This window comes from Chrysemys picta, chromosome 4, assembly GCF_011386835.1.
Source record: "Chrysemys picta bellii isolate R12L10 chromosome 4, ASM1138683v2, whole genome shotgun sequence".
In the NCBI taxonomy this organism is placed as follows: Eukaryota; Metazoa; Chordata; order Testudines; family Emydidae; genus Chrysemys; species Chrysemys picta.
In genome coordinates this window covers 134,531,106-134,540,422 of record NC_088794.1, presented here as the reverse complement: position 1 = coordinate 134,540,422, position 9,317 = coordinate 134,531,106, and positions in this window count along the sequence as shown.

Here is a 9,317-nt window from a genome sequence, read left to right as displayed (position 1 = left end):
GATGTGCTCTGTGGGTGAAGTCTGATCTCAATCATCAGCACATTGTGCAAACATTTCTGCACAGGTTTTTAATGAAGTTAGTGCTGGTGAAAAGCAGGGAACTGACAGGCCTAGAGTCTTGCCCTTATCCACAGAATAAGCACAGCACAGGTAGCAGCAGCACAATCTTCCCCACACAGCTCTGTGCCAACATGCCTCGGCCCTGAGATGGAGGGACCATCCCCTCTCCAGATGACCCAGCGGCTTCCAACTGCGACTGCTTCCAGCGACGGCTGTATGTTGTGGGCACTTGTCTGCTAGCAGCTGGACTGAGACAGTCTGGCCATTTCCCACAGAGCCAGAGCAGTGCTGGAGAAAGTGGTGGCATCTGGGGGGCAGGGACCGGTCTAGCTAATTCTGCAGAAAGTGTTTTAGGGGCTGAAGCAGTTTTAAAGTAAAACCACACACACAAAAATAAACCACGTTGCTCAAAGCCCTTGTGAAAACACACTAGAAAGGGACTCTCTCAAAGGGCCTGGTCCTCAGCTGGGATTTATCAGGGAGCTTCACTGCAGTCACTCTTCAGAGACCTTTTCCCTGCCCCCAGAGAGCTGAGCTAATCTATCATACCAACCTCTTATCTAAGCATGGTATGTAGACTAACACATCCTACCCCCACCACTCCCTACTCTTCTTCCCCCAGAGACCGTCCAGGGAAAGGGAAAGGAAGATGACGATTTCCACATGGCTCCACCTCTCCTGAGTCAAGGAGAAGGAAGAGGAAACGTGGCCTGCAAACTTGTCTAGCGAAAAACCTTGCAAGACAATAGCTGTCTGGCTGGATGCTGGCCAAACCCATATCAGTGTTTTCCAGGAGGTGGGGACAGACTGTAAAGAGGTGAATGGCTCCCTCTCTCATTACCAATCACAAATCTGGCCCTGTGGGCTCTTTAGATTTATGCTGGCCTGCAGTAAAATCCCCTGTATTTTCATAGGCCCTCAGAGGTGGGCACGATGGAAGAAAGGGAATGTTCAACCATAAAAACCTCAGGAAAGGAGGATTGCTTAGGACAAAGGCAAGAAAACCGTGGTCGCACAGGGGTACAAGCTTGGTCTTGGTTAGAAAAATGCAAATTATGGTGCCAAAACCTCTCTGTCCAGTTCCTCATCAGAAACCAAACAAACAAACTGGCAGGTTGCACGTGTGCCCGGGGGCAGGAGGGCAGAGCGGTGCGCACACAAAGCACACATAAGCCGGGAGGATCAGCTTTGTGCCCAGGGCCCTTCACAGCCGTCTGTTCCAAGGCAGCGAAAAACACAGCAGAGCTGCTTCCTCCCGGCTGGCTCAGACTGAGCCTGTTCCCTGTTAATGTGAACCAGAAGAGGAGTATGGACTCAGGCCATGTGCTGCCCACAGGCTCTATGCTTTAATGGCTGCTGCCCCACTCCCCTATGTCTACTACTCAGAACAATAGCTACAGACACCAATTGAGATCATTTTTGTAATCCAGTTAATGAGCAGCTGTTGGTTTGGTCACCCTTCATCAGCCATGAGGGTCCAGAGACATGCCCCGCTGGAGTCAGGAGTTCTTCCACTGATTTCAGCAGGGCCAGGGTTTCACTCCCAAACAAGGCGCGATCTAGGACATCAAACACACACTGTAATATCCCACCACTTTACCAAAATTCTCGTCAGGGTGCTGCAATCAATCCCTTCATGCAGGGTCATTCCAGGGTCCTAGCTCCTGATTCTAAATCCTGGGGCCTAATGAGTTTAGAGACTACCTCTCCCCCTGCAAGCCACTGCCCGCCCTGGGGGTGTTGCGGTGGATGGTCCCCCTCCTTTGGGTCCAGGGTCTGGGCCTGGGGCAGAATCAGGTGATGGGCGTTCTGGGCAGAGGGCCCTCAGCTGTGCAATTCCTCATTACCATAGATGAGGAGGAGGGCACAACGAAAGGCACTCCTCACCCATGCAAGCCTTCCCCCAATAAAGGGGGCTGTGGAACAAATGGGGAGGCAGCCTGTTAGTGGGCAGGCTACAGGACTGGGAGTAAGGAGAGCTGGGTTCAATTCACGCTTCTGACCTTGGGCAAATCTTTCCCCTTATGTAAAAATGGAGGTAATGAAACTTCCCCACCTCTGTGCAGGCTGAAGGCAGAGAGCACTTTGAGCACAGTTATTGTTTCTCTTGGAACACAACCACTCACGGGGATCTCACCTAGGGAAGGAGCACGTACTCGGACTCCTAGAGATTCACGTCCTTCCTTTGACAGACACGAAGCTGCTCTCACTTCTGTACGTAGCACTCGACAGTACTGAGAAATAGATGGATGAATGAGAAATGTGAGTTAGACAGACAGACACATGGGACAGGCTAGAACATGGCAGAGAAAAAGAGATTAACTAAAAATCAATCCACAGAAATTAAAGCAAGCAGCCCCATGCCAAGTACTAGCATGGTGCCCTTCACGTCTTCAACATACGATATGAATTTTGACTAACTAATCTTCGCAATATCCCCATTTTACAGACTATGAATCACACAGAGAATCACTTGACATGCCAAAGGCCACGTTACAAATCAGTGGCAGAACCAAAAATACCATTGGTACTAGCTATTAGACACGGCTGCCTGTTAGAAAGTCCAGCAAGCGAACCCAATGACTGACTGTGCTTTTCTGTCCATACATGTAGCTATTAGTAATCGCTTCTTGGCTCTCTATAAGCTGAGGAGTGAAAATATTTCTCTTTACTTAAAACAACCACACACCCAGAAATTAACTGCTGAACTGGTATTGGTCAGCAGAGGGCGTAGCATGTATTTAAATGCCACAAAACCAACGAGGAGTCCGGTGGCACCTTAAAGACTAACAGATTTATTTGGGCATAAACTTTTTTGGGGGGAAAGAGGGGAAGGTTTACACAAGCCTGCAATAGAGAGATGGTGACCCCAGAGGTCAGTGGGGAAAGGAACTGTTTTTATGTGTTTTTTTTCTGAAGTTGCTACAGGACCTGGGACACACCCTGATTGAATTGGCCCTGTCAACACTTGTTCTCCACTTGTTAGGTAACTCCCTTCTCTTCCTGTGTCAGTATATTTATGCCTGTATCTGTAATTTTCACTCCATGCATCTGAAGAAGTGGGTTTTTTACCCATAAAAGCTTATGCTCAAATAAATCTGTTTGTCTTTAAGGTGCCACCGGACTTCTCGTTGTTTTTGTGGATACAGACTAACACGGCAACCCCCTGATACTTAAATGCCGCACTTATTGGAGAGAGATTTGTTAGCTTGATGCTACCAGAAGGAGGTGCTTCGCTGTCTCTGGCTAGTGCTACACTAAACCTGCAGGGGATACAGCCATCTCTGAAGAGGAAATGTTCAATACTGAAACATACCAAGGATGATCAATTGCCCTGATAGATGGTAATAAAGTGACTGACTCAAAGCATTTGCAGTAGGATGACTTGAGCTGGAAATCATCTCAAACCTGCCACAAAGGTTTCCCCACTTCCCTTCCCTGAGACCCTGCAGGATCAAACCTGTCCTTCTAGCAAAAAAGAATGGCCTGGAGCTCCCTTCAGAGCTCATCACAAGGATCACTGTCTCCTCTATAGCATGCCCTCAGCTCTGAAGCTGATTCCACAGTCCTCCTGGCACCACCAGACTGGGAATAAAACCAGGTCTCGTGGACGGCAGTACAGAGCACTCTGACTAGAGCTGGGTCACTTACGAAAACAAGGCTGTGACTATCGGTTAGCACTTCCAATTCATTTCAGGCAGGCTCATGCCAGTTTGCGGTCCCTCTCTGGGAACATTCAAGCAAATGCATTTCCCTACTAAGGATATTGGCGGACAGTGGTTAAGGTCACAGAAAAATTCGTATACAGTGAGAGGATGAAAGGACTGGGGCAGCTTACCCAAGAGCAGAGGTGATTGAGAGGGGTCACAGTAAAGGCATACACAAGATTGACAGGCACAGGGAAGGTAGAATTAGTCCGCTTTTTCTCAGAAATACAAAATACCCAGAGACATTCAAAGGTAGCAAGTTCAAAACTATTCTCTTCTCCTCCTCCTCCCCCTCTCACCCCCTCTCACAATTAGCCCATGGAACTCATTCCCCGAGATCTATCTGATCAAGCTTTGGGGAAGGTATCTAATATATGCCTCCCACAGGGTTTCTTGTACCTTCCTCTGAAACCGCTGATACTGGCCACTATCACAGTGATAGGGTCCTGGACTAAATAGACCCCGGGTTTGGTCCAGTATGGAAATTCCTATGTTTAAGTGAATGTTGAAGATACGGGAGTAATAACGAATGTTATATTGGCATGTTCAAGCCTTGATGCTGGAAGATTTCGTGCTCTCATCCAATCAGGGACAATACTATGGAACTCCTCTGGCCAATCATAATTAAGCAACACAGCATGAATTTCAAGTATTTGCCATCATTCCATGACGTAAAACATTCTAAGAGATTCATCTAATAATGAGTCCATTTGAAGGACTCGCCCCTCTGCTCACAGAGGCTAAGCTCACTGAGTAAACTATTCCCTGGGAATTATTTGCTCAGCTCAAAGGCTGCTGCTATTAAGTCCCCGGCTTGCCCCAAAGTTGTGTTTTAAAAGCTCTACGTTCTTCTTGGAAGCAAACATCAGTCTGACCTGTCCCTTCAGGGATTAAAGATTCTGCTTTCCCCAGGCTAACGTTGATAGCTGATGGCTGTTGCTGGGGAGTTCCAGACCCGTTCTCTCAAACTTAACCAAAACTGAAAAAGAGTAGGGGCTTGTGTTCACATTTGGTACTACAGCTGCACCGATTTCTCCCGTTGGCAACTTGGCATAGTTAGTCCGTCTCTCTGAGAGAGGGTAGCTAGGTCAGCGGGAGATGCTCTCCCATCGACACAGCGCTGTTTACGTTGGGGGTAGTTGGTATAACTATGTTGCTGAGTGAGGTAGATTTTCACACCCCTGAGCAATGTAGTTATCCCAATATAGGTCCGTAGAGTAGACCTGTTCAGCCCTTCGCAGGTTGAAGCCTCAGAATAATTAAAGCCCCAAGAAGGACTTCTATATTTTCTCAAAAGTCCCAGGTCAGCTTACTCTATAAACAACCTTTTCCAATGGTAAAGAGCTAAGTCTCTATGCCTCATTTATGTTACATGTGATCAGCAACCAACCTAATGGAGAGATAAGGAGGGGAGGTTTCCCTGTCTCTGGTGGAGTTCCCTTTTAGCTCTTGCTAAAGCTACTCCTGTGTGGCAGTGCTTAAAGTGACCTGAAAACGAGTGTGTGTGTGTGTGTGTGTGTGTGTGTGTGTGTGTGTGTGTGTGTGTGTGTGTGTGTGTGTGTGTGTGTGTGTGTGTGTGAGAGAGAGAGAGAGAGAGAGAGAGAGAGAGAGAGAGGTGTCTCATTATCCCTGTGTCTGCCCATCCCCCTATTCAGCAACCACTTTTACCCCCCAATTAATCCCCATATCTGGCCCCCCGCCCACACACCTCACCTCAGCCTCACCGCCAGAGGCTTGTCACCCTATGTCAGGCCGGGGTGGGGGCTACACTGGGATCCCCTTTCCCAGGCTGGGTGTTGCAGGGAGGGAGGGGAAAGGAGCTGCCCCATTCCTCACAGGAGAGGGGAGGGAGCAGAGATGCCTTGAGCTGCTGGGCACTTTCTACTCCCTCTTTGGAGAATGGTGTCAGCTCCCAGGAAAAGAGCTCTGCCTGCTTCCTGCAGCAGTTCTGATTGGCTGCTCTATGCCAGAAGGCAGGCAAGGGGGGAAAGCAGCCAATCAGAGGGCTTCCCCCCCCCCCCCCCGCCAGGCAGTACTAAAAATTTGTTCCCTCAATGACTTGGCTCACTTCTTAGAAATTGTATTACAAAATGTGCCTATGGCAACTACAGCAGTCACATAGGTGGGGGAGTAACACTAGAAAGGGATTTGTGTGTTTTCAACTTCCTTTAATGACATTTAGCAGCTGGAAACAAGAAAGAGCCAGCAACATGTGAGTAGCAAAAGCTCCACGGACTACAGTTTGAGAACCATTACACTGGAGGTTGGACAAGACATTTCTTCAGCTCCTAGGATGACTCACCTGTAAGAAAGGCACTGGGAGCCACAGCAGAGACACTTTGGGAGAGACAGAGGGACTCAGCAATTTGATTGTCAGGCATGCCCCTGGCCCAATACATATTTCCAGGAGTGCAACACTTCCATTGACTTCAGCGGGATCATGAAAGCCATGTGGACAGGGTGATCACTTAAAAGTAGATTTTTTTGGAACAAGTTAGAACATTAACAGTTGACCAGGTAACAGTACAACACTCCCTCCCTGCACTACTAAAGGGCTCTTTAAGCTAGTGGGAAATAGCATAACAAGACCCAATGGGTGTAAGATGAAGTCAGACCAATTCAAATTAGAAATAAGGCACACATTTTTAACAGTGGGAGTGATTAACCATTGGAACAAACTACCAAGGGTAGTGGTGGATTCGGCATCTCTTAATGTCTCCAAACCAAGCCTGGGTGCCTTTCTGGAAGATATGCATTAGCCAAACACAAATTACTGGGCTCAATGCAGGGGTAAATTTCAGGGCCTGTGTTATATAGGAGATGAGATGAGATGCTCTAATGGTTCCTTCAGGCCTCACACTCCTTGAATCTATGAATATTCAGAGAAAAGTCTCAGAATGGGAGAACCCCACTTTTCCCTTCTCCTGACTCCTCATCACACATCACATCAACTTAGATTCTTTTGGCCAATATTTTCAAAACTGGGCGACTAAAGTTAGAGCCGAAATCCAAATTTAGGTGCCTAAAAAACTGGCCTGATTTTCAAGTGCTGAGCCCTGACATCCATGGAAACTGTTGAGTGCTCAGCCCAATTAAAAATCGTCCCACTTATTAAGACACCCATATTTGGATTGGACACCTTTCTGTTAACGTAGGACTGACAGCTCCTCACCAGCTTGTAACTTACATCCTTCCCTTAAGCTTCATCTCTGAATTTTGCTCACGGATGGTTTAACTCACATTCCAAAAGGGCCAGCACAGAGCAAACAAGAAAAGCAACTAAAAGGGTTTGCTGGTATAGCTATACCAGTAACACTACACTGGCAAACCCTCCTTGTGAAGACGAGGTTAAATCAGCAAAAAAAGAGTCCTTTGGCCAGTGTGGCTTATGCCAGTTAGTTAGATCCCCTGTTGTCAGGTGGGCAGCACAGACTGTGCCTCTGAGTGAAATATGTTATAACCACCAAAAGCACTTTTTGCCGGTATAAACACTAGAGCTTTTGCTGGCAGCTATCTTGGCGAAAAAGTCAGAGCCCTAACTGACATAGCTCTGCTGGCAAAACATACGTGTCAACCAGTCCTAACATGAGGTATAGGACTATGTGAGTTGAAGCAGGCCATCTCTACTGAAATTTACACCTTCAGAATCATAGGGTATATGTTATTGCCTTTAGACTCTCTCACCCTTTGGTAACTGGGTATAAATATAACCTAGGGGAGTCTAACTGTCATATCACCTCCAAATTTAGCTCTTTGTCTGCCCCCACCAAAAAAGTCTACGTCGATCTATAATGTCACATATGGTTTGGGCCAGAGATCCCCAGACTATAGAGATTAGCTGAGGCACCAGAGCTAACAGTCCCAAGACTCTGGTGGCCACCTTGAAGGGGGGAAAAATACCCAACTGCCCAGTTACACTCAGTCTCCCTTCAGTCTTCAGGACTATGACTGAACACACTGCAGTCACAACAATTCCCAAGAGCACCAAACAAGCATTTATGCTTCCACCTCATCCTTGTGGGATGGCTTGCAACTGTTTTACAGACATCTCACAGCAGGCGGTAGAAACTGCTAGAGCTGCAGATGGAGTTGGAGTAGTAGAAGCTGGCTATTGTTAGGTGCCCTCTTCAGATACAATAGCTCGTATGAGCTTTGATGTTTCGCATCTCTCCAGTAGAAAGGCTCGTCTTTGGGGCACTAGCATGGCTGCTTTTACAGGGCGGATAGCCTTCTTGATTAAGGGGATTTGTAAACCTGCTAAACTGCTCTGATGTTTTTTTCATGCACAATTTTTTAAAAGGTAACTGGCAAGATATCATTCAAAATAGCAAATTGTACAGAACAAGTCTCCAAACCATTCCTGCTCTTGCAATCAAAGCAAGCTTTTCAAAGACCAAAAGTTAGGAAAAGGGAAAAGCTGGGCGCCCTCTGTGTCCTCGTAGGCTGTCTTAGCTTATTCAGACAAACAGACAAAGTTTCATATATGTGCAAGAATGAACTGGACACAGCTGTGTTCAATGGCAGCCATCAGAGCACCACCCAGTGGGGCAGAAATGAAATACACAATTGACTCAAGTTGAAAACATTTTTTGAAAAACCATCGGCGTATAGCTTCTCGCTCTCTTTTGACCACCAGAGATGACCCTTGCTTACCCTATAACTGTGCTGAGACTTCATCATAGGTAAAGGGGAACTGTGTTGTGGTGATGAGAGCCTGAATTTTTCAAAAACACGTTAGTGACCTGGGAGAATAAAGGTACATTTACACCGGGGTTAATCTGAAGCTTTTTGATGCATGTCGGGTATCTCGCATGATGCACCTCACAATCAATAGCGTGCACACAGCACATCTGTTCCATTTTCAATTTGCATTGTGTGAATCCATGACACCAGTTTGCTGCAAACTGATGGAGAAGCATTCTTGGGGTACTCCAGGGTCTTTTGCTTTGTTGTTGAGCAGCTGCATCCTGTAAATATTTTCACAGTGACTGTGAGAAGCCATGTTGGTTCAATTATTTTTTTTTTAATCCTATGCTTCCACTGTCTCAACACCGTAATTCTTTCTGCGTGGGCTTATGCCATTTTCATATTGCTGTCAGCCAGCATGGACCCAACATTGCTCTGCACTGCTATTGTGACATGCACGAATACACCCATGCTGCTTGGGCTGTATGATCTGGGGGATTATAGTGGCTCACAAGCTAAATATGAGGCAACAGTGTAACACTGTTGCAAAAAAAGCAAACATCATTCTGGGATGTATTAGCAGGAGTGTTATAAACAAGACATGAGAAGTAATTTGCCCGCTGTACTCTGTGCTCATTAGGCCTCAACTGGAGTATTGTGTCCAGGTCTGGGCACCACATTTCAGGAAAGATGTGGACAAATTGGAGAAAGTCCAGAGAAAAGCAACAAAAATGATTAAAGGTCTAGAAGACAAGACCAATGAGGGAAGATTGAAAAAATTGGGTTTGTTTAGGCTGGAAAAGAGAAGACTGAGGGGGGACACGATAACAGTTTTCAAGTACATAAAAGGTTGTTACAAGGAGG